Source organism: Ovis canadensis, chromosome 8 (assembly GCF_042477335.2).
Source record: "Ovis canadensis isolate MfBH-ARS-UI-01 breed Bighorn chromosome 8, ARS-UI_OviCan_v2, whole genome shotgun sequence".
Lineage (NCBI taxonomy): Eukaryota > Metazoa > Chordata > Mammalia > Artiodactyla > Bovidae > Ovis > Ovis canadensis.
In genome coordinates, this window is record NC_091252.1 from 79,197,490 (window position 1) to 79,224,047 (window position 26,558).

The 26,558-nt window shown below is 42.2% G+C and overlaps 1 protein-coding gene across 9 annotated transcripts in view; it reads left to right on the top strand.

The window, feature by feature from the left end:
- Positions 1 to 26,558, top strand: part of PHACTR2 (phosphatase and actin regulator 2) — a 294,919-nt gene that overhangs the window by 164,074 nt on the left and 104,287 nt on the right. The window lies entirely within an intron of this gene.

Below are 26,558 nucleotides of genomic sequence, written 5' to 3' on the forward strand. Positions count from 1 at the left end.
TGGGCACACACTAGAATGTGTTTCTAAGTTACTTGGTGTATTTGTTTCTCAGGGCTACTGTAATGAAGTACCTACCACTAACTTGGGGGCTTAAAACAGAAGAAATGTGTTGTCTTAGAGTCCTGGAGGCTAGAAGTCCAACATTAGGGTTTTGGCAGGGCTACTCTCTAAATCCTGTCGGGGATCCTTCCTTCCCTCTCCCCTAGCTCTTGGTGGTTTGCTGACAATCTTTCATGTTCGCTGGCTTGCAGCAGCATAACTCCAATCTCTGTCTTTGTGAACACATGGTGTTCTTATGTCATCTTCATAGCTGTCTTTTTATAAGGACACTGGTCATACTGGAATATCTACGTTTTGCAGATGACAGCTGAAGCATAAGAATTAACTTGCCCACATTACTCAACCAAAGAAGAAATGCAAGCGACCATTTGATATAATGAGTAAAATTTAAGCAGTTCAGTGAAAAAAAAAAAATGGATGCCAGTGATCACCTATGAATTTAGTAAAGATTAAAAGGAATGATTTCTGGGAGATGTCTTGTGGTAGTTGAAATTGGTACAGGGTGTGAGAGCTGGACCATAAAGAAGGCTGAGCATCGAAGAATTGATGCTTTTAAACTGTGGTGTTGGAGAAGACTCTTGAGCGTCCCTTGGACTGCAGGGAGATCCAACCAGTCCATCCTAAAGGAAATCAGCGCTCAATATTCTTTAGAAGGACTGATGCTGAAACCGAAGCTCCAATACTTTGGCCACCTGATGCGAAGAGCCAGCTCATTGGAAAAGACCCTGATACTGGGAAAGATCGAGGTTAGGAGGAGAAGGAGATGACGAAGGGTGAGATGGTTGAATGGCATCACTTCAATGGGCATGAGTTTGAGCAAGCTCCGAGAGATGGTGAAGGAGTGGGAAACCTGGGTGTGTTGCAGTCCACAAGGTCACAAAGAGTCGGACATGACTGATGGACTGAACAACATCAGCAATCAAGAGAGCAGCTTGGTATTATGTATTAAAAATCTTAAAATGTGCATGTTATACTCGGGCCCAGTATTTCCACTTTCAGAAGCATATTGTAAAGGGAGTAATTATTTGCTCACTGGAGCAATGTTTCTCAAAGCCCCAAATCGGAAATAACCTAATAGTCAAACAATATGATTAATTAGTTGAGATTTGTTGTTGTCTAGTCACTAAGTCTTGTCTGACTCTTTTGCAACCCATGGGCTGTAGCCCATCAGGCCCCTCTGTCCATGAAATTTTCCGGGTAAGACTACTGGAGTGAGTTGCCATTTCCTTCTCCAGGGGATCCTCCTGACTCAGGGATCAAACCTATGGCTCTTGCATTGGCAGGCAGCTTCTTTACCGCTGAGGGAATCCCAACTGAGATATAGTCATGTAATAAAACTGGCCAGTTAAAAATGATGTAACAATATTATTGTAAAGCGATTTTCATAATAAATAGTGTAAGAATGTGAAAAAGCAGTTATTTGAAGTTATGTAATTCTAGTTTTAAAATATGTGCATGGAGAAAAATCTATACAGGCAGACAAAGAGGAAATTCATTTATGAAAAGTGTGACAGTCATGGCTTTCCTCTGCTTTGGGCATGATCAAGGCCAGAGTTTCTATGCACAGCGTCCACCGGGACCTCCTCTGGAATTAAAGCCAGAGCTGACCTGCAGGTGTATCAGTTTTTCTCTAGCTGTCATGGACCCTGACTTAGCTTTAAGGTCAATGACTGTTTTCCAACCAGTTTTACTATTTCCTGTGAATTCAATGATAAAACAAAAATATAGGTCCTACTATAGCCTACAGTAAACCTGCTTTTTTAGTTTTTTTTTCTTTGACTAAGAAAAATGTCAATCCACTGGCGAAAAAGAAAATGAACACAAATTTGAACCTTATTACTTCTCTTTGGTCTGTTGCTCATCAGGTCTGGCCAGTGAGTAATATCCTAAATGGTTTTTTGTTGTTGTTGGGTTGCTCAGTTGTGTCTGGCTCTTTGTAACCCCATGGAATGCTGCACGCCAGGCTTCCCCGTCCTTCACTGCTATCTCCCAGAGTTTGTGCAAACACATGTCCATCATGTTGGTGATGCCATCCAACCATCTCATCATCTGTTGCCCCTTTCTCCTGCTGCCCTCAATCTTTCCCAGCATCAGGGTCTTTTCCAATGAGTTGGCACTTCCCATCAGGTAACCAAAGTATTGGAGCTTCAGCCTCAGCATCAGTCCTTCCAGTGAATATTCAGGGTTGAGTTCCTGTAGGATTGGCTGGTTTGAACTCTTTGCTGCCCAGGGGACTCTCAGTAATCTTCTCCAGCACCACAATTCTAAAGCATCAGTTCTTTGGCGCTCAGCTTTCTTTATGGTCCAACTCTCACATCCATACATGACTGCTTGAAAAACCACAGCTTTGACTCTGCACCTTTGTTGGCAAAATGATGTCTCTGCTTTTCAGTATGCTGTCTAGGTTTGTCATAACCTTTATTCCAAGGATCAAGCATCTTTTAATTTCAAGGCTGCAGTCACTGTCAGCAGTGATGTTTTTAACATAAATTTATTTTATCTTCAGCTGTCTGAAAAGATAACAACTGATGGGCGAGTCAGACTTCATCCTTTGCTTACTTAATGCAGAAGGGAAGGAGATAAGAAACTTGAATTGTTGATCCTTTAATTAAGCCTGTTTAATTTAAATAGAGGAAAGGTTCCAACATACTTTCTTGTCCTTGGGACTTTAATGTAACTGACTGTGAGTTTCTATTCTTGGAAATAAGAGTCATATTTAGTGAAGACTCAACTTATAGAAAAGTGATATTGGGATGGAAATAGTCTTAAGAAAAGAAACACTTCTTGGTTGCCCCACCCCACCCCCATCTGAAGCAGGGGAACCAAAACCGAAATAGCTTTTGTTTCCCAGAAGGGAATGGGCAGATAATATGACTTCGAAGTCGGATCTGACCGTTATCACTTATGTTTGTAAATTACTCCTTCATTTATCTCCATTTCAAGGGACTGGATGTGTTTATTCATGTAAGCCTTCTGTCAGCTATAACACTGGAAGCCTTAATACTAGGACAGTTTTGAGATATTCCTAGAAATCAACTCATTTTGTGAGGGGATAGTGAAGAGAAAGAGTGGCACCTTCTTCTAACAAGCAGTTTCTGGAACTGGAGTAATTATGTGTAAGGTACCGGGCTACACTTTGGAGGAAAGATTCAAAGATAAATCAGGCACAGACCTTGCCCACAGGATTCAAACCAAGGAGACACTTAGTAAAGATGTGCAGAAATGGGGCTGGGAGGGAAAGGGATGCCAGAAAACTGTGGGGGCAGACCTGGGAGGCTAAAAATGACAGAAGAGGAACAAGAATTCAACCTGAGCTGGAGAGGGCAGGAAGGCAAGAGTGCAAGACATGGGGGGCGCGGGTGGTGAGAATGATGGAAGGCTTTTTATTAAGTGAGAGAGATGATGAGAGCTTTTCTTTAAAGGGCTGAATTTGCCTGCTGCTTGCAGTACTGATTTCGTGGGGGTAGACTGAAGACAAGAAGCAAGAGGTAGACTTCGAAAATCCAACAAGCTGGAATGAACACCTGACCTGGCAGGGGAGGTGCCTGGGTGATGCCCAAGTTTGTATCTGCAAATCTGCCCTTTCTTCATGCTTCAGGCTCAAATAGACAACTGCCTATTTCACAGATCTGCTTGAATCCTTAATGCGCATCTCACAAGTGAAGTGAAGTTGCTCAGTCGTGCCCGACTCTTTGCGACCCCATGGATAGTAGCCTGCACCAAGCTCCTCCATCCATGGGGTTTTCAAGGCGAGAGTACTGGAGTGGGTTGCCATTTCCTTCTCCAGGGAATCTTCCCAACCCAGGGATCGAACCCAGGTCTCTCACAATGTAGACAGACGCTTTACCATCTGAGCCACCAGGGAAGTCCAATGGAAGACTTGATTTTGCCCTCCCAACTGGTTCTTCCTTTGACTTTCTACATTTCAGCAAAATACCTCTTAATCACTCACTCATTCTAGCCAGAAATCTAGGATTCATCCTTGGGTTTTTCCCTTTCCTCTTCATGTTGATCTATTAGAATGTCCTGCCCATTCTTCTTTGAGAGTACATCTCAAAGTCTGCTCACTTCCCTCTCACTCTGTCTACTGCCACCGTCCAATCCACCGTCTCTCTCTACGTTCCATCCATTGCGTGCCTAACCTCGGTAGGTTCGCACTTGTATCCTGCTTGTGTTCTCAACCTTGTGCAATTCATTTCCCACACAACAGCCAAAGTAATTTTTTAAAAGCATAAATCATGTCACTTCCTTACACAAGACCTTCCTATGACTTGCTGTTGCATTTAGAATAAAATCTGGATTTCACCCTGGCATCCTCAAAGCCATACATGATTCCCTGTGATCCCTGATTTCCTCCCATCTCTCTGACTTTTCTGGTGGCTCAGTCAGTAAAGAATCCACCTGCAGTGCAGGAGACCTCTTGCAATGCAGGAGACCCGAGTTTGATCCCTGAGTCGGAAAGATCCCCTGGAGAAGGAAATGGCAGTCAACTTCAGTATTCTTACCTGGGAAATCCCATGGACAGAGGAGCCTGGTGGGCTACAGTCCATGGGGTCTCAAGAGTCAGACACAACTTAGTGACTAAACCACCAGCTCTTGACTTCATCTCCACCACGTTGCCCCTCACTATTAACCCCAACAATTTCAGTTCCATTTCCCGTCATCTCACAAGCCTGGCTCACTCTTACCCATGACTTTGGCAGTTGCTTCCTGTAAGTCCAGGAGATCTGAGACACTCTGCCTCTGGCTCTTTCCAAAGCTGGCCCCTTGTTTTTAGCTCCTGCATCACCCTCTTCACGGGAACCTCTCCTGCCCACCCCTCAGTCACACTTCTCTGCTCTGTCATTGCACTTATCACTCAGATTATCTTGTTTGTGTGGTTGTTTTTTCTTTGCCTCCCGTCACTAGGACCTAAGCTCCAAGAGCGAAGGACTTACCTGTGTTGTTTACCAGCGTGTCTTCTTATTCCTGTGAACACGAGCGTGTTAGTCACTCAGTCGTGTCTGACTCTTTGCAGCCCCGTGGACTGTAGCCTGCAGGGCTCCTCTGTCCATGGGATTCTCCAGGCAAGAATACTGGAGTGGGTTGCCATGCCCTTCTCAGGGGATCTTCCTGACCCAGGGATCAAACCCTGGTCTCTTACATTGCAGGCAGATTCTTTAACGTCTGAGACACCAAGGAAGACCCTTCTTATTCTTAGATGGGTCTGGACACAAAAAACTGCTGAATAAATGAATAGTCTGTTTGACCATGTCATATATTAGTAGAGTGATAGGCCGTGATTGGAAAGTTAAGTGGCATCCAAGAAACGTAGAGTCATTTAAACTGATTTAGTATTTTGTCTCCAATCTCTAAATACTGTGTTTACAATGTTAATTATTGACTGTTCAGCTTGACACATTCCTTTCTCAAACTGTCTCACCCCTGCCCCCACCCCAGTCATGCATTTCCCATCCTTTGATGATGTTCTCATCTTCCCAACATTTTTCTGTTGTCCTTTAGATTAGATCAGTATCACTTATAACTACATAAAAGCTGATGACAGCTAAGCCTTGAGGTAAACCGTAGTTCCTTTTTCCTTCCTGCCTTGCTTTTGCTTTCCCTACTAATGTTTTGGCTGAGGATCCTGTATTCCCATCCCCAAACCTTCCCCCAGTTACATAGGTCTCTTCTCAGTATGTCCAGACAATTTCGTTATTCTTTCAAGTTCTTCTTTGAGAAATTTATCTGAGGTCTTTGTTCCAATTTGGGCCCTATTTCCTCTAAATAGGAAATAGGCTGTTGCCCTGGGATCTCTCATCACATCATTCTGGGGATTTCTACTATTTCCCTCTTCTGCTGGATCTCCAGATAGCTAGAGCCATGTCTGACGTTTTCCCTGCTTCTATTTCCTTATTTTGGCCGAGCACGCAGATAGCTTCTTGAGAAAAGCTCCTGGGGATTTTCTTTCTTTCTTTCATTTTTTAAAATTTATCTCTTTCTCATTTTTGGCCGCATCGTCTTCGTTGCTGTATGCGAACCTTCTCTAGTTGCGGTGACAGGGGCTCCTCTCTAGTTTTGGTGTGTGGGCTTTTCATTGCAGTGGCTTCCCTTGTTGCAGAGCATGGGCTCTAGGGCGAGTGGGCTTCAGTAAATGTGGCATACAGGCTTAGTTATCCCATGGATGTGCAGTCTTTCCCCAACCAGGAATCGAATCCATGCCCCTTGCATTGGCGGGTGGACTCCCAAGCCACTGGACCACCAGGGAAGCCCCTCCCCCCTTTTAAATTATTTACTTGGTTGCACTGGGTCTTTCTTGCTGCCCATCGGCACATCAGCTTTCTCTTGTTGCAGTGAGCAGGGTCTGCTCTTTGTCATGGTGCGTGGGCTTCTCATTGTGGTGGCTTCTCTCGTTGCCGGGCACAGGCTCCAGATGCACGGGCTTCAGGAGTTGCAGCACCCAGGCTCCACAGCTGAGGCTTCAGTTGCTCTGCAGCTTGTGGAATTTTCCTGGACCAGGGATCAAACCTGTATCCCCTGCATTGGCAGGCGGATTCCTATCCACTGTACCACCAAGGAAGTCCTCTTCCCCACTCCCCACCCCCACACACCTTGTATTAGTACCTGTTTTTCCTGCCTTCATACTTGATTGCTTGGGTGGGTCATAAAGCTAGCAAAAGCAAACTTACTATGTATGTGCAAACACCCATTGCCACTTATAATCCATCATGATTAACTTTTTCTCTTTTTTTAGAAGACTTTATTTTTTAGAAGTTTAGCAGATTTTTATTCATTTCAAGACTTTCTTGGATGATTGTCCCACAGGAACTTGACTTTGACCTACTTTTGTTATCACAATGTAAAAAATGTTTTATGAAAGTTTACAAGTTTCATAGCTGAACAGACTTATTAAAATGTTTGAATAGTGAAAGTGTTATTTGCTCAATCATGTCCGACTCTGCAGCCTCATGTAATGTAGCCCACCAGGCTCCTCTGTTCATTGAATTCACCAGGCAAGAATACTGGAGTGGGTTGCCATTCCCTGCTCCAGGGGATCTTCCCAACCCAGGAACTGAACTTGAGTCTCCTGCATTGCAGATGGATTCCTTACCCTTTGAGCAGCCAGAGTTTATTTTGATAATAATCTGCTACCATTTTTTTTTTTAAAGATACATGTTTAAGGTCTGTTTAGAATAACTGTAATTTTCCTGTATTTTGTGCATTTTAAGGATGTGGGATACGGGGGTCCAAACAGAAACTTAGCATGTTACAATTAAAGGTTAGTATTTCATGAACTTGTCCAATTGTGAGAATCACCTACATGCTTGCTAAAAACACTCCATTTGGGGCTCCATATTCTAGATGAGCAAAGTCAGAATCTTTTGAAGAGGAGTCTTGGAATCTGGTTTTTTAACAAGTGTTCCAGAAGATTCTTGTGAGAAAGCTCCTTTGGAGATTAGTAATATTCAGAGGGTGGCTTCAGATCAAAATTTCTTTGCCAGCAATGTGTATCTTGTCTTGACTTGAGGTAGAAATTACAGAGTGTCCAGTTAAAAAACACTGATTTCTGTACCCAGTGCCTTGATGGATTTGCTCATTAACATGTCCTGTTCAGAAGCAAGTATTCCCATTTCCAAGTACAATTTTGGTGAAATCTCATTGCCAGAAAATCTTGCGTACATTTTATTAATATTATTGGCTGCAAAATAATTCATTTCCCACAGTAGTCACGTTTGAGCTAAATGTAGTTACACTCAAAGGGAAAGAGGCTTCAGAAGGTCAGTTACTATTTAAGGGAAAGTCACAGAATTTCAATTCTGTTGCCTTTTCAGGAAGACCCCTGTGAACTGCATTGGAGGTAGCTGTGGTCTGATTACTGAAGGAGGAACCAAAGTCAAAGAACAGGGCACTGGATGAAAACAGGTGTTTAATAATGAGTGGGAGGAACTGTAAGAAAGATTTGACTGAAATGTATTTCTAAAAAGAAGGCCGAGCCCTTCAGAGATGTGGGCAGCACATTCTGAAAACTCCAAAAGGAAGCAGTCGTTTATTTAAAAATTCTTTTCATATGTTCCTTTTTGGAAACGTTTAGCTTTTTATTTTTGCCTCTGTACTTCAGGGGTCTTTCCTGTCAATGGTGGGCCTATTTGCAGTACCTTGCCCATTGTGAAGTAAATTCTAGTCAGTTCTCTTAAAAGCTTTTTCTAAAGAGTCTCTCAGCCTCTCCTAGGAAGGCCTCTGTTGACTGCCTGAGGTGTTCTGAGGTGGGCCTGCTGTGTTGGCCTCGGACCTTCCTTCTAGAATAAAAGTGCTTCTGACCGTAGCTGAGTAGCCACCACGGGGCTGAGAAGGGGCAATGTGACGGGACAATTCAGGATCGCTATTGCCGATTCCATCTATTTTTGTGTTTTTCAAAATTTCCTCTACATCTGTAAAGTTTACTTGTGCTGACATGCCAGGCTGTCTGTGGAGGAGCCGGCTGAGGATGGAAACTTGGAAGAAGGAGTTAACGGAGCTCACGTCGAATGTTCCTGTGGGCCAGACTGAGCTGAGCCTCATTTTCCTAACGTCTTCTAAAACGGAATTGTATACATATGTGCGCGACTGGTGTTCTGTCTCTTGGAAAGTACTTGGCTGCCAGTTTTTGGAAAGAAAACATGAAAAGGATAAAATCGAACTGGAGATTTGGAAAAGAATCTAGAACTGTGCACTTTTAGAAAACCGACCCCCTCTTGAGTCATCCAACCACAGAATATCAGAACACGTTATACCTCATTTTCCAAACGATGATGTTTTAATTTACAAAGCCGCCATCCAGTCGGCAGAGCAGAAGTCTTTAATGAAGCTTTCTTTTCCCCTCTTTTCAGTGGGGAGAGGTAGAGGTGAAGTTGAAAGCCATGCGGCGTTTTCATCGCTTTTAGTGTGTTCCTGGGATTTTTCAGGCAGGAATACTGGAGTGGGTTGCCATTTCCTCCTTCAGGGGGTTTTCACAACCCAGGGATTAAACCTGTGTCTCCTGCATGGCAGGTGGATTCTTTACTGCTGAACTGTTGGGGAAGCCCATGAATAAATAGCTTTATAGACAATGGTAAATGCCTGTGTTAGTTTGCCAGGGCAGCTATAACAAATGGTCAGAGTCAAAACAGCCAAAATTTCTTTTCTCAGTTTTGAGTCCAAGAGCTGAGGACTCAGAAATCCAAGATCAAGGTGTGTTTTCTTCTGAGGCCTTGTAGGCACCCCCTTCTCCCTGTGTCCTCTTGGGGTCTTTCCTCTGCGCATACACGTGTCTACGTCCAAAATCTTCTTATAAAGACATCAGTCATATTGGATGAGGGCCCACCCATAGGACCTCATTTTTACCTTAATTATCTCGTTGAAGGCCATATCCAATATAGTCACATTCTGAGGCTTTTAGTGTGACTTCAACATGTGAATTTGGGGGGACACAATTCAGCCTGTAACCGTGTTCTTGAAACAGGTTTGCAAACTGGGGTCCATTCACAGTGGCCCATAAAGCACCTCAGATCTGTTATCTTTCTCCTGGTTTCTTCAACTCCACTCATTAACAGATCCCAGCCTCTTCTCTGCTCACCTCCAGCAGTACCACATATTCAACAGGAATGACTTGAGTGAGAAGATGCTCTGAAGGCGATTTTCAGCAATGGCAATCAATGAATGTCACGAGGCAGTGCCACTCAGGGAGTGAAGCGTAGAATGTAAAGTATCTATAGGGTGAAATTGGGAAATAGTCTACGTGAATATTACATTGCCACCATAATTGCATAAGAAATAATTACCAGTATCTTGTGACTGGAACACCAACTTGATTTGAGTAACACTGAGAGAGAAAAAAATAGCTTATCAAGATCCTAATTCCAGTGTGGTCATCCACTATATATGTGCTACCTGATTGGTTTCGTAATCTTCTTCAAGGCCCCTGGAGGGTGAGGCATGCTATATAGAGAAATGTTTTGTTTCCAAATGTCACTCCATATATACTTTTTCTGTGCTGGGTTTGATTTTTCTTACTTGGTATGCTTTCATTGTCTTAGATGTGTTTGGTATCCAGCAGAGTGACATGTCTCTTCACAAAGAGCTGCTAAAATAAGAAAGGAAATGAATAGGGATGCTAAAGAAAGATAGTGTTTAAACACCTGTCAAAGTAAAACCCGAACAGGAATGTTCTCACAGCCCCATTGAATCACGTTGGTAATCCAAAGCTGATTCGTGTGTGACTAAACACATTTGTGTTATATCCCATCACATTGCAAAATACTCAGAAGGCTTTCGTTGATACCTTCCTACCTCTCTTTTTTTTAATGTGTGTTTCTTTTTATTGTGGTAAAAGTCACATAATATAAAATATACTATTTTAACCATAGTTAAGTCTACTATTCAGTAGCCCTAATACATACACATGCTATGCAACTCTCACCATCCATCTCCCGAATTTTTCACCTTCCTAAATTGAAACTCTGTTCCCATTAAACACTAACTCATCATCCCACAACAACACCCTCCCACCCCACCCCCGCCCCCCGCTGGCCAGAAAACATAAACTAGATGAAAAGACAACCCTCAGAAAATATTTGCAAATGAACAACTGACAGGAAATTAATCTCCAAAATATTCAAACAGCTCATGCAGGTCAATATCAATGAAACAAACAACCCAATCAAAAAATGGGCAGAAGACCTTCCGATCCTGTATTAAAAGACATTATTCACTGGGATGCACAGTTGGGTGGACTTGCTCATCTTGTCACAAATCGTGAAGATAATGCTTCAAAAGCACACTCACCTTTTTGAGGTTCAAATTTTCTTAATTTAAATTGAATAGGTCCCTCCAGAGAGTTAAGCACACAAGTAAGATTTGGGTGCATCTGAGTCTAGCAATCCTAGGTCCTCTCTGAAAAGGATTTAAAATTCTCCAGTAACGTCAGAAATTATTTCATTGTTTAAGGCATGTTCTGGACCAGGAGTTTCCTAGAATTAAGGGGTGTGTGTGTGTGTGTGTGTGTGTGTGTGTACACTCAGCCCCTTCATTAGTTTCCAACTCTTTGCGACCCTGTGGACTGAAGCCCGCCAGGCTCCTCTGTCCATGGAATTCTCCAGGCAAGAAAGCTGGAGTGGGTTGCCGTGCCCTCCTCCAGGGGATCTTCCGACCCAGGGATCAAACTCACATCTCCTGTGTCTTCTCCATTGCAGGTGTATTCTTTACTGCTGAGCCACCGGGGAAACCCAGAAGTAAGTTAGACCTTGATATAGCTGAGATAGAAAACACTGCCCCAAAAAAGCTGCACAAAAGACCTGGTTCTTTGGGGGCCTTGATCTGAATCCTAATAGTGATGGGGTGGAGGTGGGGGCATACAGAAACTCTTAGCCAAGCCCCCTTTCCCACTAATTGTGACTCTGTCACTTTCTCATCTTTTAAGGCATTTTGCAGATTAGAATCTGCTAAACACACAATCTAAGGAAGGTTAAAAGTCACAGAACACTGCTATCTTCCAAGTGAGAGCATTTCACCTGGCCCAAGACCCTGATATTTCAGATGCAAAATTCAGTAGCCTCAGGCTTAGGAATGAACTTCTTATACAATGGAAATAACAGATCAGGATTTAATGAATAATTACTTGTGGTCTCACAGTGCCAGTCTAACCTTGTTTTTCTTGCTGGAGATCTGGTCCTAGGGGTGAAGAGAATGGGCACAAGGTTCTGGTTAACTTTCAAATAGGGAAAGGTGCAGAATAAACAGAGGCTTCCTTTGCAGCGATTTCTTAGCCAGTCCAGTGGCTTAACCTGTCCCAGTGAACTAGAGTCCTTAAGGACTGAGCTACCTGTGTTAAACCTAAAGGCCTTAACTGCAAAGGATCTGAGGTTAAGAGTCATAAAGCGGAACTTTTTTCCCTCTTTAGATTTTGACATTAGGTATATTTGGAAACAGGAGTAAAATGCAACTTCCTGTGCTTGGCAGCTATAACAGCAACAACAACAAAAGCTAAAGAACAACTTGTAGCCCCACTACATGTAGGCAGTTCTATAACTGGGTTTTCAACATGAATCACTAAGTATTATATTAACCAAGCAAGCAACCAGTCTTTTGAATAAAACTTTTTTTTTTAACTCTTTAAATTTTTTGCAAGTTTAAGCATAAAAATAAATTGTGCAATTTCCCACCTGGTGGGAAATAGAGCCGAGTCCAGATCTGGGTTTGTTCTCTCATTCTCGGTGATGTCCGCTTTCTTGCTTTGTTTCTTCCCTGAGTCCAGAGCATTTCTGCTGGAGGATAACAGGGATCTCCCCTGAGTACTCATTCACCTCAGCAGCTCCCAGCAATTGTCTGGAGACCAGTGGAGATTGCAGGTGGCTCTATGCAGGTGTCTATTGTGGAGGGAGATGTTTTTGTTTTTCTGGAACCTGCTGGAAGACCAGAAAAATAGCTTTCAAAGACATCCCATTGCTTCCATTGCTCCAGATCAGAAATAATCCACTTCTATCATTTATTCCCCTCCAGACCTTTTCATAGCTCCTTTCTAGTTGCTTGCGGCTTCCCCCATGGTTCAGCTGTAAAGCATCTGCCTGTAGTGCAAGAGAAGCAAGAGATATGGGTTCGATCCCTGGGTTGGGAAGATCGGCAAACGTGGGATACCTGATGTGCTTGTAGTGTTCAGAGAAGGAAAAGGCGATGCTAGTGTGGTGTGTGTGGATGAGTAGCTTCTTAAAAACTGAAAATAGGAAGTTCTTTTTTGGTGGGAGTTGGGGAGCGCCATGAGGCATATGGGATCCTAGTTTGCCAACCAGGGATCGAACCCACACCACCTGCATTTGAAGTATTGGACTGCCAGGGAAATCTCAGTAGGAAGTTCTTGAAAGATAAGTTCACCTCTAAATGATTCCAACTGTTTTCTTTTTTCATGATTTATCTTTAATTATTGTCTTTTTACATTATTTAAAGTTACATAGTAAGCAGCAAGTGTTTGTTCACCTGAAAAGTTTGTCAACAATGCATGTACCATTCTTCTGAGTGTTAATCACCCTTTCTGGTGGCTTTGATATTTTCTTAATTTCAAACTTTAGTGTCTGTTATATTATCTTTCAAAATATTTGGAATTCTACAGGAAAGCGCTGTTGGAAACAATTTCCCCTGTGTGAAAAATCTAAAGACCTGCTAAAATAAATCATAGCCTAGATAGGCCAGGCTTTGTAAATTATTGCCAAACGTTTGTGCATGACTTAGTTATTCATTTTGTAAATATTTATCAAGTACCTTCTGTGGCTTATGTTCAGGGTGGGGGGTATCACTGGGAATCATGGGACTCCTGATATAGCAGGGAAGACTAGTCCTTTTTTTCTTTTTTTTTCATGTCCTAACTCTTCAAAGAGGCAATCTTTTTTCCCCTATTCACTTGATAAGAACAGTAGTTAAGAATAATTCTGTGGCTTCCGGGAAGTCTGTAACAACTGGCTACTTCTGAAGCTCAGTTATGGGCATTTTTCATCATTCTAGTACACGGTCAACATTCCTTCTGGCCAGTATTGAAAATCTTAATAAAAATAATATCAGAAAAGGACTTTGGAATCAGCTGGTTGGCTCGATGGTGCCCTAATTGGATTCAGAGGCTTTCTGTGTAGTGTTATATCCAAGTCCTGCTGGTACAGCTCGTTCTCTGGAATGCTTGCTTAACACACATGTCATTTTCAAGAAGCAAACTGAAATAGAACATCTTGTAATTGGGATATCTTTAGTGACTATATTGGAGAAAAAAAATTAACATCAACTTTGAAGGCATCATTACTGTAATATTATTTTTTCAAAACACAGCTAATGGAATTCTGTCTTTCTTGTCTCTGTCTCTGTAGTTAGAAAATTAGGTGTTGTTCAAACTAAGGAATGTTAATCCTTTGCTTTTCAGTGAGTTTTCAGTGGTCTCCTGCTTAATTGAGACAGGGTGTTTCTACTTTTTAAGTAGTGTTATGAAACTGGGCTAAATCTCTGTACCCCTCAAACAATTTTATCCTGAATTTTAACTCAGAACTGGGAGACCATTTCATGCTATGCCTGTCCCAAGAACTCGTGCTGCCCTGCCTCACTGGGAGCCCCTCAGCCGCCTCACCCCCTGTGCTCTCAGTACCTGCTGTATTTCTGTGCTGGAGTGGATGTTGCCAGGATAATGTCAGCTCCCATCAGAGACCATAAATAAGCGTCCTAAGGGCAGGGATCCAGTCCATTTTTGCTCACTCAAAGCCCCAGTGCATTACCTTGTCTCAAGAAATTAATTACGGATGGATGACTCCATTCCACAGGAAGCAGAGTTTCCTACATCCTCATCTCTTTGTGGACTTCTTCCTCTTCTTTTTTGTTTGATCAGAAACCCACCTCTCCTTGGCAACTCTGCCCTGGTGGAAGAGGCTGTGTTCCTTCACCCCTCACTACTGACCTTCTATCCATTCCTGATCGCCCACCACTCCTGCCTGTTTTGCTTCTAGTATTGCGTGGAAGAGGAGTTAAGTTGCCCTCCTCCAGGGAATCTTCCCATCCCAGGCATTAAATCCTGGTCTCGCACATTGCAGGTGATTCTTTACAGTCTGAGCCTCCAGGGAAGCTGCTACCTCCCTAATGTAATCATCCTCTAGGAGGTCAACTTTCTTTTGAAAGTTATTTCTCATTTGAAATATGTGCCATCCTGCTGAGTTTCTCTTCCCACGTCTTTGCTGCTGTCATTTCCTGACTTTCTGGTGACTTCCTGATATTCACCATGTGAGGTTCGGGCTCTGCCCCTCCACCCACGCCTTGCCCTTATCCTGCAGGCGTTCAGTTCTCACATTCTAGTGTATTCTCTCTCAGATCTTCACTTTCTCTCTCCCTCCAGGCTTTCTTCTTAGCCCATAAACACAGTGGAGCAGCATCCCCCCTCAACCCCTCAACACACGCATACACACTGTGTGAATTTAAAAAAATAAATAAACTTTTTCCTTTACCTGACGACTCTCAGTACCAAAGAAGTCCAAGGTTCTTGGAATTTAACAAAACATTTGCTTACTTCTCTGGAAGTTTTCATATAGAGCAACATAAGTATCAATCATTTCTCGATTTGTGTTTGCCTGCTTTAACAGACTGGCATCCCAGGAGATATTTGATTCTCAATTGAGAAGATAGAAGATAGAAGAGGAGGTGTTTTCTGTTTAAAATGGAACAGTAACTTGTGGGTTGCCTATTTTAAAGAATGATTCCTGATAATTGAGCATGTTACATTATATAGTCATATATTTGCCACCAGACACTGGGCTGCTATGCAAAGGGCCTTGTAATTCTACCAGTTTGCAGTGTATTGAGTGAATCAAAAGTTTTAAGTAGCAACACATAGCTCAATACCCCTAATAATGTTATGAAAGAATATAACAGGTTTAAAAAAAACGGTTTCATGGTTTTCTAGCTGGTTTCCTAATATGAGAAATTCGAATTCTCATGTGTAATCCCTGAAAAATAGAAAAAACAAAAGCAATTGGGTTTTAGCTCCAATTTAGTTAGATACCTTTCCTAGTGAAAGTGTGTGGGTGTGCTTAGTTGCTCAGTCGTGTCTGCGCTTAGTCGTGTCTTGACTCTTTGCAACCCCATGGACTGTAGCCCACCAGGCTCCTCTGTCCATGGAGATTCTCCAGACAAGAGTACTAGAGGGCTGCTGTGCCCTCCTCCAGGGGATCTTCCCAACCCAGGGATCAAACCCAGGTCTCCCACATAGCAGGCGGATTCTTTACCATCTGAGCCACCAGGGAAGTTACTATCTCCTTCATGTAATCATCCTCTAAGAGGTCAACTTAGCTCTGCTTTTATTTGGAAAAACCACCCCTAATAACTTCTTTAACTTCACCTCTGTTTTCTTGCTACTGTCTAGTACTGTTAAATGTCTTTTTCTTTTTAACATAGATCAGTTTCTGTAATGGAGAAGGCAATGGCAACCCACTCCAGTACTCTTGCCTGGAGAATCCTATGGACGGAGGAACCTGGTAGGCTGCAGTCCATGGGGTCGCTAAGGGTCGGACACAACTGAGCGACTTCACTTTCACTTTTCACTCTCATGCATTGGAGAAGGAAATGGCAACCCACTCCATTATTCTTGCCTGGAGAATCCAAGGGACAGAGGAGACTGATGGGCTGCCCTCTATGGGGTCACACAGAGTCAGACACGACTGAAACGACTTAGCAGCACCAGCAGTACTGTATTTACTCACATCTTCCCTTGAATGTTCAGGGTGCTTGAACTCAAGCCACAAACCTTTTCTCTACGCCTTCATCTCTTTACATCCCACTGCATCCTCGGAGAGGTTCAGACCCTGGAGTTGCCTGTGTCTTTTCCAGGCAGCTCCTTGGCCTCCTTACTTCTTCCTTCTCAATGTCTGTTGGAGGCATTCATCATTTCTAGTCCTTTTTCTTTGCTCCAGTCCAAGTTCAGATGCCTGGGTTGTTACAGTTCCCTCTTTTAACTGAATGATAGGGATATAAAGCTGAGTGCATTGGGGACTCTTTATGACTAATTGACATAAATTCTCCCAGCTTTCTGCCTTCTATTGTATAAGCCTACAGCTTGTATCTCCTAGTGTCCTGCGTTCCCTTCTATAAGGTTTCATTTCTGCCTTGGGGGGATAGTCCAGAATTTTACACGTGGCCACCCATCTCTTCACAGAACTTGGTGTGATTCCCAGGGGACTGTTGGACTGTGGAGAGGATTAGTCACAGTATAAGTAGACTCCTATGGATCTTTTGACCCAAAGCTACTAGTCCAGATTTAATGTGTTATTTTAATAATATTTCTATTACATTCATCCTCGACTGGGAAGTTTTTCATAATTTTGTATGGGGCAAAGTGGATCCAAAATCATTACATTTGAAAAATTTTAATTGTCTTTAGCATATTTTTTATTTAAAAAAATTTTTAAAGACTTTCTTATGTGGACCATATTTTTTTAAAAGCCTTCATTGAATTTGTTATAATGCTGTTTCTGTTTTATGTTTTGATTATTTGGCTGCAAGTCACGTGGCATCTTAGCTCCCTGACCAGGGATTGAACCCACACCCTCTGCATTGGAAGGCGAAGTGTTAACCTCTGGACCGCCAGGGAAGTCTCTTGTATTATTTATTTTTTTTATTTTTATTTTTGGCCACACCACTAGAAATGTGGGGTCTTAGTACCCTGACCAGGGATCAAACCTGTGCCCCCTGCAGTGGAAGTGCAGAGTCTTAACTGCTGGACCACCAGAGAAGTCCCAGATATTGTTAGATTTTATTTTACAGTTTATTTTATAATTTATATCTAAGGTCTTCCAGCTTCTCTCCTTAAGTTTCCTCCCCAAGTACAAGCTCAGCATAAAGGAAATAGTCACCATCTTCACTTAGAGGTGAGATTTTCTCTTACTTGGCAGTTTGCCCACTGGAGGTGTGTCAAACCTTTCCACAAACACAGCACACCCGCCATACACAATGACCTGCTCTCCACCCCGGTCTCTGAGGAGATGGCTCAGGAAGGTAGGAAGTAGGTTTGTTCATTTCTCTGTAGCACACGTCTCGCTATTCCTAAACACAGCCATCCCAACTCTTTCTAGAACCCTTGACTTGCAGCAATAATAGTGATATATGAAACTTACTATGCTTTTGTTTATATTAAAATTGATTTCCCTTTTGCCAGGTGACCTTTCTCCTGTTCAATCAGAATTTCTTCCAACCCTAAGCACAAGTGACATTATTTAATCTGTTAAATGTCCTGAAGTAAGTCTAGGGTCTGTTGTTCACGTCAGTGCGCCAGGATGTCACACAGCTGCACAAACACGCCCCTTCTGCAGCCCATCGGCCCGCAAGTTTAAACTCTGAAATTCTCTCTCAGTGTTTGCGAGGCAGATGGAAGTCTTTAGTCGCTTTTCCCTTTGGGGGTTTAAAAATAATGGCTGCCTCTGTTAGAAAAACAAGTCCAAAAATTGATGGTATCAAATTTCTAAAATTAATGCTGTGTTAAATAAGGATTCTGTGCAATCAAAGGACCATAGTTATTATAAGCGAAGAGGACACACTGCCTGCAGCCCACATGAACTTAACTGTGATGACAGTGGGCATCGTTTCAGAGACTAGAACAGTATCTGCCCCGACTTGTTAGATTAGTCCAAAGAAGCAGTCAGGCATAGACTTGAATTATTATTCATCAGGCTTTATGTCTTGCCTTCTCTTAAAATATAGCCGTATTCCCACCCACAAGCCCCTGGCCCATATTGTGCAAGGGACACTCAGGAGGTAGACCATCTGGAGTTTAAATCTCTCTGACGGGCTCTGTGACCTTGGGTAAACTGCTCGGTCTCTCTGGACTTCAACTTCCTCATTTATAAAATGGAAATACTAATAGCACCTTATTTTATAGGGTTGTGATGACAACAAGGCAATAATCATGAAGCACTTAGAACAGGTCTATATGTGACATAAAAGTATATCAATTTTATTGCGCCTAGAGACCCTTTAACTGAATCTGATAATCTCAGCAATGAAATATTGGGGTCTTTGCTCAAGGTCACAGGGCCATTTAAGTAGCAGAGCTGAGTCTGGGACTCAGTTCTCTTCTCAGATTACAGTGAGCCATCCCAAATGGATGCTCAAAATTCTGAATATTAACTGAGATTTATTGTCTATCCTGATTATGTGATGTCTTCTTTGCTTTTTGCTCTATAAGCAGAGTCTTACTGCTCATCTAGAGGTACTAGGATGTGCTGCTGGTTCACCTTGAGTTTAGCTATCATATTCCAATGAGGACAGCAGGGAGAATGGGAGAAAAGCCCCTAGTCAGGAATCAGATGACCTAGACTATGTATCTGTGACTAGTTAATGATTTGGAAAGCCACTAACCTTCTTAGGTCTCAGTGTCCTCATATATAGGCCTTTAATATACTTAAGAGAGTGGAAGACTCCTGTAATAACACAGTTGATCCTTTAATGGATAATGTTATACTCAGTGTTTCTCTGAACTGCACTGCTCAGACTACTGCTGCTGTCAGATGCAGAATAAGACTAAAAAGCTGTCATTATTTACAGAAAATAAACTGCTTCTCCGTCTCTAAGCTTGTTGAGGTGAGCTTCTAATTTAGCATGGCTTCAGGGCAACCTGAAAAGATGGTTTGAACGGTCTGTTAGTTTTCTCATAAATCTAGTAAGGCAAAGGAGTTATTATTTATGTTTTCCAGATAAAGAAAGTGGAAATGATATCCTTTCTTAAAAGAAGAGCTGTGAAAAAACTCATCATGTTTAATTGCCACTGTGTGGTTCCACAGTAACTGGGATCAGTAGTTACTGGGCCCATGGTCTACTCTTTTGTAGGATGTTAGATGCCACTTACCTCATTAGAATCCATCAGGTAATACAAAGTGTTGAGACAGCAATTTGATGACTTGTAAATATCGTCTAGTCAAGGCTATGGTTTTTCCAGTGGTCATGTATGGATGTGAGAGTTGGACTGTGAAGAAAGCTGAACGCCGAAGAACTGATGCTTTTGAACTGTGGTGCTGGAGGAGACTCTTGAGAGTCCCTTGGACTGCAAGAAGATCCAACCAGTCCATCCTAAAGGAGACCAGTCCTGGGTGTTCATTGGAAGGACTGATGCTGAAGCTGAAACTCCAATACTTTGGCCACCTGATGCAAAGAGCTGACTCATTTGAAAAGACCCATGGTCTTAAAGGTATACAGTGGGGTTATAGGTTTTGAGGTCTGATTCTCATCCATCGTATCAAGGGTCCATGCTCTCAACATGACTTAGCAGTGATCAAGTCAACATCCGTCACGTGGCTGAGGCAGTGTTTGTCAGTTTCTTCACTGTAAGTGCCTCCTTTCCCCCACCTTTCCATACTGAAGTCTTTCAAGGGAAGTCACCATGTAAAACCCACACATTTCAGGAGTGGGAAGTTAAGACCCACCTTCTTGAGAGTGGAGCTTTGTATAAATTAGTTGCAATTCTTCCATACAGATGTTATATCCCATACTTATTTATTTATTCACTGTTCATCAGTTTGGATGATAATCTAAAACTGCACTATTGCCCAGATTGTTCTGTCTTTGGCCTGTGAAACTCTCTGTTGGCTCCTGTGTGACTCTGACATTCTCTCATGAGAATGTGTTTTGAGCACTTGTTTCCTTTCTGAAAAGGAAAATGCTCCAGGCTTATCTAGTAATTTCCTTGCCCCGGCCCTGGAAGCAGCCATTTCTGGAAAGAGGTCTGCTTCCTTTTATTGGAGCATGCTGTTAGAAACCAAAGGCTGAGTGCTCACTGGGATGTCACTGCTTCTAGCCCCTAGAATGAATGGAAAATACAAGTATGTATACCAAACCATGTATATACATATACTTATAATCTATCTATCTATCTATATCTTTTCTCTCTCCCTCCCTCTCTCTCTCTGTTCAAAACAGGAGTTCATACTGATATCTCTGACTCTAATCCAGTCCACATCAATCATTCTGGCTTCCCCCTTTGCTTATCTGTAACGTCCATTTCCAAGAATGAGAAATCTGGCTCCTAACATCTATTATCCATTGTTCCATCCTGTTTACAAGTATACCAGTTTCAGGATTAACTCCTAACCCCATGTAATAACACACATTTTTATCCTTCTGTTCCTTTTCACTTTCCTTCCACTGGTTATTCATCCTTCCCCCCAAAAGGGAGAGATTTGATCCAACCCAAATGTCGATGCTGATTAGCAAGAGTAAGGATCTTCTTCTGTGGGCTTCCCAGGAGGCTCAGTGGTAAAGAAGCCGCCCGCCAATGCAGGAGACACAGGTTCGATCCCTGGTGCAGAAAGGTCCCCTAGAGAAGGAAACGGCAACCCACTCCAGTATTCTTGCTTGGGAAATCCCATGGCCAGAGGAGCCTGGCAGGCTACAGCCCATGGGGTCCCAAGAGTCATAGTGCCTAAACAACAGCAACAAGAAGGATCTCCTTTAGATGACTGAAGACAAGGAGAGCCACCGGCTTTCCTAGAAACTGTTAGCCAGTTTCATCTGCAATGGCGCATAGCGCCAGTTCCCTCTGACCTCATTGTCTACTTGGTTCTGTGCCCAGAATTGCATGTACGCCCCTGTCTGACAGCATATTTTTTAAGTCACTTTATGAGAGAGAGGCCTCACGGAAGGGTAGGAAATAGAGTTAAATGTTCCCCAAGTGCTGCCCTATGTTTCTTTGCTGTGTGTTCTGTAGCTTTTAAAGAGGAAGGTGCAGAATTATAGTGGAAATGTAAAAAAACTGTAATAGAAATTAAAATGAATATATTTATATATGGTGATAATATTATGTAAGCATAATAATTTACAAATACACGAAAAGGATAGCCTAGAAGCCATATTTTAAGGAAATAAACATTGGTTTGCTTGTTTTCTTACTTCCTTTAGGTTCTTGATTTTTAAATGTCAAACATTTTTGTACAGTGCCCTTTTAATGGGTATATTCTTTGATATAGTCAAATCACTATGAGTAGTATTGTAAGCGTATACTTAGTACAACAGAGAATTCTCAGCATTTTTCTTAAAATCACATATGATTTCTCTTTGTTTTTGTTATTATTGGGCTTCAAAAACGTATTCTCATTAACCTTCAGATATGTAAGGATTTCAGGGGACAGTTGAGGCCATCTTCACCACTTGTTTTCTCATAGAGTGGCTATCACTTTCTTTAGAATCGGTCCCCAGGAATTCTTTTATTGAGGTTCTTTTCTAAATGTTCTTTCACCTGTGAAATTTGTGAGGTGGAATACTCTGTCACATTTGTCTCACTTTCTCAATGACTGAAATAACTGTGTGGAGAAAAATCAGAAATGAGTATCTGGAATATCAGAGAACTATCAAGTACTATAAAAAGTACGACATACTCTCATATTAAATAGTTCCATTTTTCTAAGAATCCTTGTCATTCAGTTCTCAAATATCAAAGAAAAGGTTCTCCCAAGTCTAGAATTTAATGTATATGATAATTATCTAGCTTCATTTATTTTTTGCTTCTGTGATCACATTAGCACTGCTACTGCTAAGTCACTTCAGTCGTGTCCGACTCTGTGCAACCCCATAGACGGCAGCCCACCGGGCTCCCCCATCCCTGGGATTCTCCAGGCAAGAACACTGGAGTGGGTTGCCATCTCCTTCTCCAGTGAATGAAAGTGAAAAGTGAAAGTGAAGTCGCTCAGTCGTGTCTGACTCTTAGCGACCCCATGGACTGCAGCCTACCAGGCCCCTCTGCCCATGGGATTTTCCAGGCAAGAGTACTGGAGTGGGGCGCCATTGCCTTCTCCCACATTAGCACTGGGATTGCCTAATTGATAAATTTCTGTTTAAGTGAAAGAGAAAACCTTCATGTGTTTTCTGGATCTTACTGGTTGGTGTGGGCAAGTTCTGTTAGGAATGGACTGACTTTGGTGGGAAGATAGACTGAGCTGTGTCATTTGAATTGTCTACATTCAAAGAGCTAATGACTGGTTTTAACAATATTTAAATAATATTTAAATTATTTTATAATGTTGATTTTCATTGTGAAAAAGGAAAACCTGATGAATGTTAGGTCTCTCTTCATAACATGTAAGTCAGTCAAAATTAACATTTAAAACAGGAAATTCAGACTTTCATCTGGGATTTACCTGGCGATTTGTTTTTATCTGAGGGTAAATGCCAAACTCACTAGACTTGTTGTGAAAACAATTTTAGAAAGTTTCAAGTCAACTTTAATGGTACCCTGGCCCAAAAGAAAAATAGTAGAATGATCAGTGGTCCTGGCAGTATCGTAGGTGTTTGGGGAAAAGAAGGGAGTAAAATTTCTGTTCATATGACTCCAAAGCAGGTGACAGTCCCCTTCATGTTCATAACGGAAGAGAAATACCATGGCAGTGTGGCCAACTATGGCAATATATGGTTCCTAATTGTAAGTGTGGTTTACTGTAATCGCCCCATAATTACAAAATTATGGGTGGATTCTTTCAATCAGGAAAAAGATATGTGTGTATGAACTGTGCTGTGGTCATTGGCCCAGGACACTGCCCTGGCACTTTCCAGGGCAGAGATAAAGACTAAAACTGTAAATGCAAAATGAAAAAAGGCATGGCAGTTGATTTCTCATGTAGCTATGAATTTAACTTTAAGACCTTCATTTTTCATTTTTCAACTACCTCATTCAATCTCCCTACCTGTCACATTCTGTCAACGAAGGAATTAATTTTTGTTTTCATTTGCTTTTCTTTTCAGGAGAAAAAAAAATAGATTATTCCTTAGTGGTTCAGATCAAAAGCAGAATTTTGATGGTGTGTCGGGGTTGTTGGTTTAGAGAAAATGAGAACTAAGTGTGTGTCTGTAGCCACAGAGGTGAATTGGAGATGGTAGCTTTAGTTCCCAGGTTTGTAGTAGTCCTTTTATATTTCACAACATTTAAATTGTTTCAAAATTGAATCTTCAGCACAAAGTCTCCATGAAGAAGAAATATCATACACTCAGTTTTTCCCTGGTTTTGCTCCTAGTTTAAGGAAAGCAGTTGGACAGGAGTGGAAGTGAAGTAAAGAAGGATTTTACTTTTAAACTCTGACTTAGCTTTACGATTAGTCTGACCCATCTCTCTCTCTGCCTGCTGCACTGTGGCCAGCATGGGATCATTTACAAAAGACTCAGTCACTGCAGTTCTTGCATTTCTGCCTGAGATTAGAGTCAACGTTCAGAGTGGGAAGAATGGGATTTATCATTCTTGTTTGCAAGGAGAACTCCTAAGGATTTAGGTGTTGGTGTGTACTGATTATCTTTTCTCACTTAGTTTAAGATTTTCCTTGTTTGTGGTATGTCAGGTGATTTTTGATTGAAGCTTCAACACTTTTGTATTGTATTAGACTGTAAATCTTTATCGAAACCCTTTGTTTTAACTGGCTTCGTTTGACACTTCTCCAGGCAAGGAGGCAAAGGGGGCTGCCTCACTCCTGCCAGGAGGTTAAAAACCCAGGTTCAGCCCTTCATTCTCTGTTGGTATCTCGTGGCAGAAACAGGGAGAGGGGTCTTCGTTACTCTGGGCATAGTTCAATTTCCAGATCCCCACGTGGTCTCTAGTGACACTATAGTGGACGGAGGTTGTCTTGTTCCTCTGGGCAGTGGTTTGGTGTGATCCCAATTTGGGGAGGGAGGGCAAAGAAGAGATGCCTCGTGCCTGGGTGCGGGTGGAAGTCCAGGCTCCCGTGTGGTCTCCGCTGACACTGTAGACGATGCTTTGTTATAGCTGGCATGCAGGAAGGTTCCGGCTCTCTACTTGGTCCTCTCTGACACCACTCTTTGAGGGGTGTTGGGGCTCCTCATTACGGCTTTGTGAGGATGGACATCTGATCTCCCTACTCAGCCTTTGTTGGCTTGGGTGGTCACAGTTCCTTCTGTGGTGTTTGTCTGGAGTGGAGCTGCTGCTAAGTCACGTCAGTCGTGTCCGACTCTGTGCGACCCCATAGACAGCAGCCCACCAGGCTCCCCTGTCCCCGGGATTCTCCAGGCAAGAACACTGGAGTGGGTTGCCATTTCCTTCTCCAATGCATGAAAGTGAAAAGTGAAAGTGAAGTCGCTCAGTCGTGTCCGACTCTTCGCGACCCCATGAACTGTATGTAGCCCACCAGGCTCCACCGTCCATGGGATTTTCCAGGCAAGAGTACTGGAGTGGGTTGCTTTGTTTATCTGGAGTGGAGCAGTTTTCGTCTAAAAATTCTCTGTTTTGCTAGCCTGTCCTTTTTGGCTCGTTTGACTAGAGGGAGCAGGCTATTTGTTGGTGACCACTTCAGCTGCAAGTCGGGAATACATGAGACTAAAAGAAAACACAGGAATCTTACCTCCATGTTGTTTCTTAGGTCTTGAGGTCCCAAGCTGGTCTACTTTCTTTTCAGCTTGTTAGTCTGTTCATGGTTTGTTTGTTTGTTTGTTTGTTTTTGGCCACCCCACACAGCATACAGGATATTAGTTTCCTGACCAGGAATCAAACCCCCTGCAGTGGAAGCACGGAGTCTTAACCTCTGGAGCGTCAGGGAAAGTCCCTTGTGTTTGTTTTATATATAGCCTCCAGGGTATCTTTTAGTTGTATTTAGCAGGAGAAATAGTAAAAAGTAAGTCTATTCCATTTTCCTAGAAGCAGAGGTTCTTGCCATTCAATTTTTGTTTTATTTATCCTAGTATTTCCTAATATTTTATTTTGAAAGTTTTGAAGATGGAAGAATTATACAACTAATCACCACACATCCACCACCTAGATTCAATACTTAGCTACATTTTACTATATTATATATTTATCTATCCCCATTCTATCCATCAATTTATTATTTTTGATGAACATCGGTACACTTCATCGCTATCAGCATGCATGCCATTAATTGGACTTTACTATTGATGGTTTTTTAAAGGTAGATTTTACATAAAGTGAAACACACAATATCATAAATACCATTTGATGTGTTTCGTATGCACGCACGCTAAGTCACTTCAGTCGTGCCTGACTCTGCAACCCCATGAACTGTAGCCCTCAAGGCTCCTTTGTCCATGGGATTCTCCAGGCAAGAATCCTGGAGTGGGTTGCCATGCCCTCCTCCAGGGGATCTGCCCAACCCAGAGATCGAACCCACATCTCCTGCATTGGCAGGTGGGTTCCTGACCACTGGTGCCACCTGGGAAGCACGTATTTTGTATAGTCCATCCTTTACTGAGATAATTTCTAGGACCCCAGGAAGATACCTCAGATCTCTGCTCAATTAATTCCTACCTCCATCTCACTCCAGGAAACAACGTCTGTTCTGATTGTTTTCTTCTTTCTTTTCTCCAAAATTCATTTTGCCTTTTTAAAAAACTTCATATGAATAAAACCCCACAGCACATATTCTTTTGTGTGTCCCTTCTTTTTAGTTTTTTCAGCACGGTGTTTCTGAGATGCATTCATGTTGTAGGTACCAATAGCGCCTTTTAAAAAGATTGCTAAGTGCTATTTCATTGCATGAAAAATACCATCATTTATTCATTCTGAGTTGCTTCCAATCTTTTGTCACTTAAAATTTGATTGTTGGGTAATATACATCATCACCGTCTTCTTTCAGTTATGAATGTAGTACACGGCAACATAAAGTTCAGGGCCTTTCTTCTGGTTAACGAAAAGACTGAGGCACATAAAAATGCATTCTATTACCTAAAACATCCACCTTCCTCACATATTGTCATTTGTGATAGCTATCAGTTTATTTGAAGCTAAAATTTTTTTTGGTAATAGAAGCAAAAGAGTTTTGGTGTGGTAATATTTAAAATTAAGCTTCTCGGCATTATATTTTATTTTGTGAAGAAAAAAAAGCCTGGTTTCAACTACACCATGACTGTCATATTCATTACTGAAAATGCCAAATTAGTCTCTGGAAGAACATCCTGTTTCACTTACAGTACTCTGCTGCTGCCGCTGCTGCTAAGTCGCTTCAGTCGTGTCCGACTCTGTGCGACCCCATAGACGGCAGCCCATCAGGCTCCCCCGT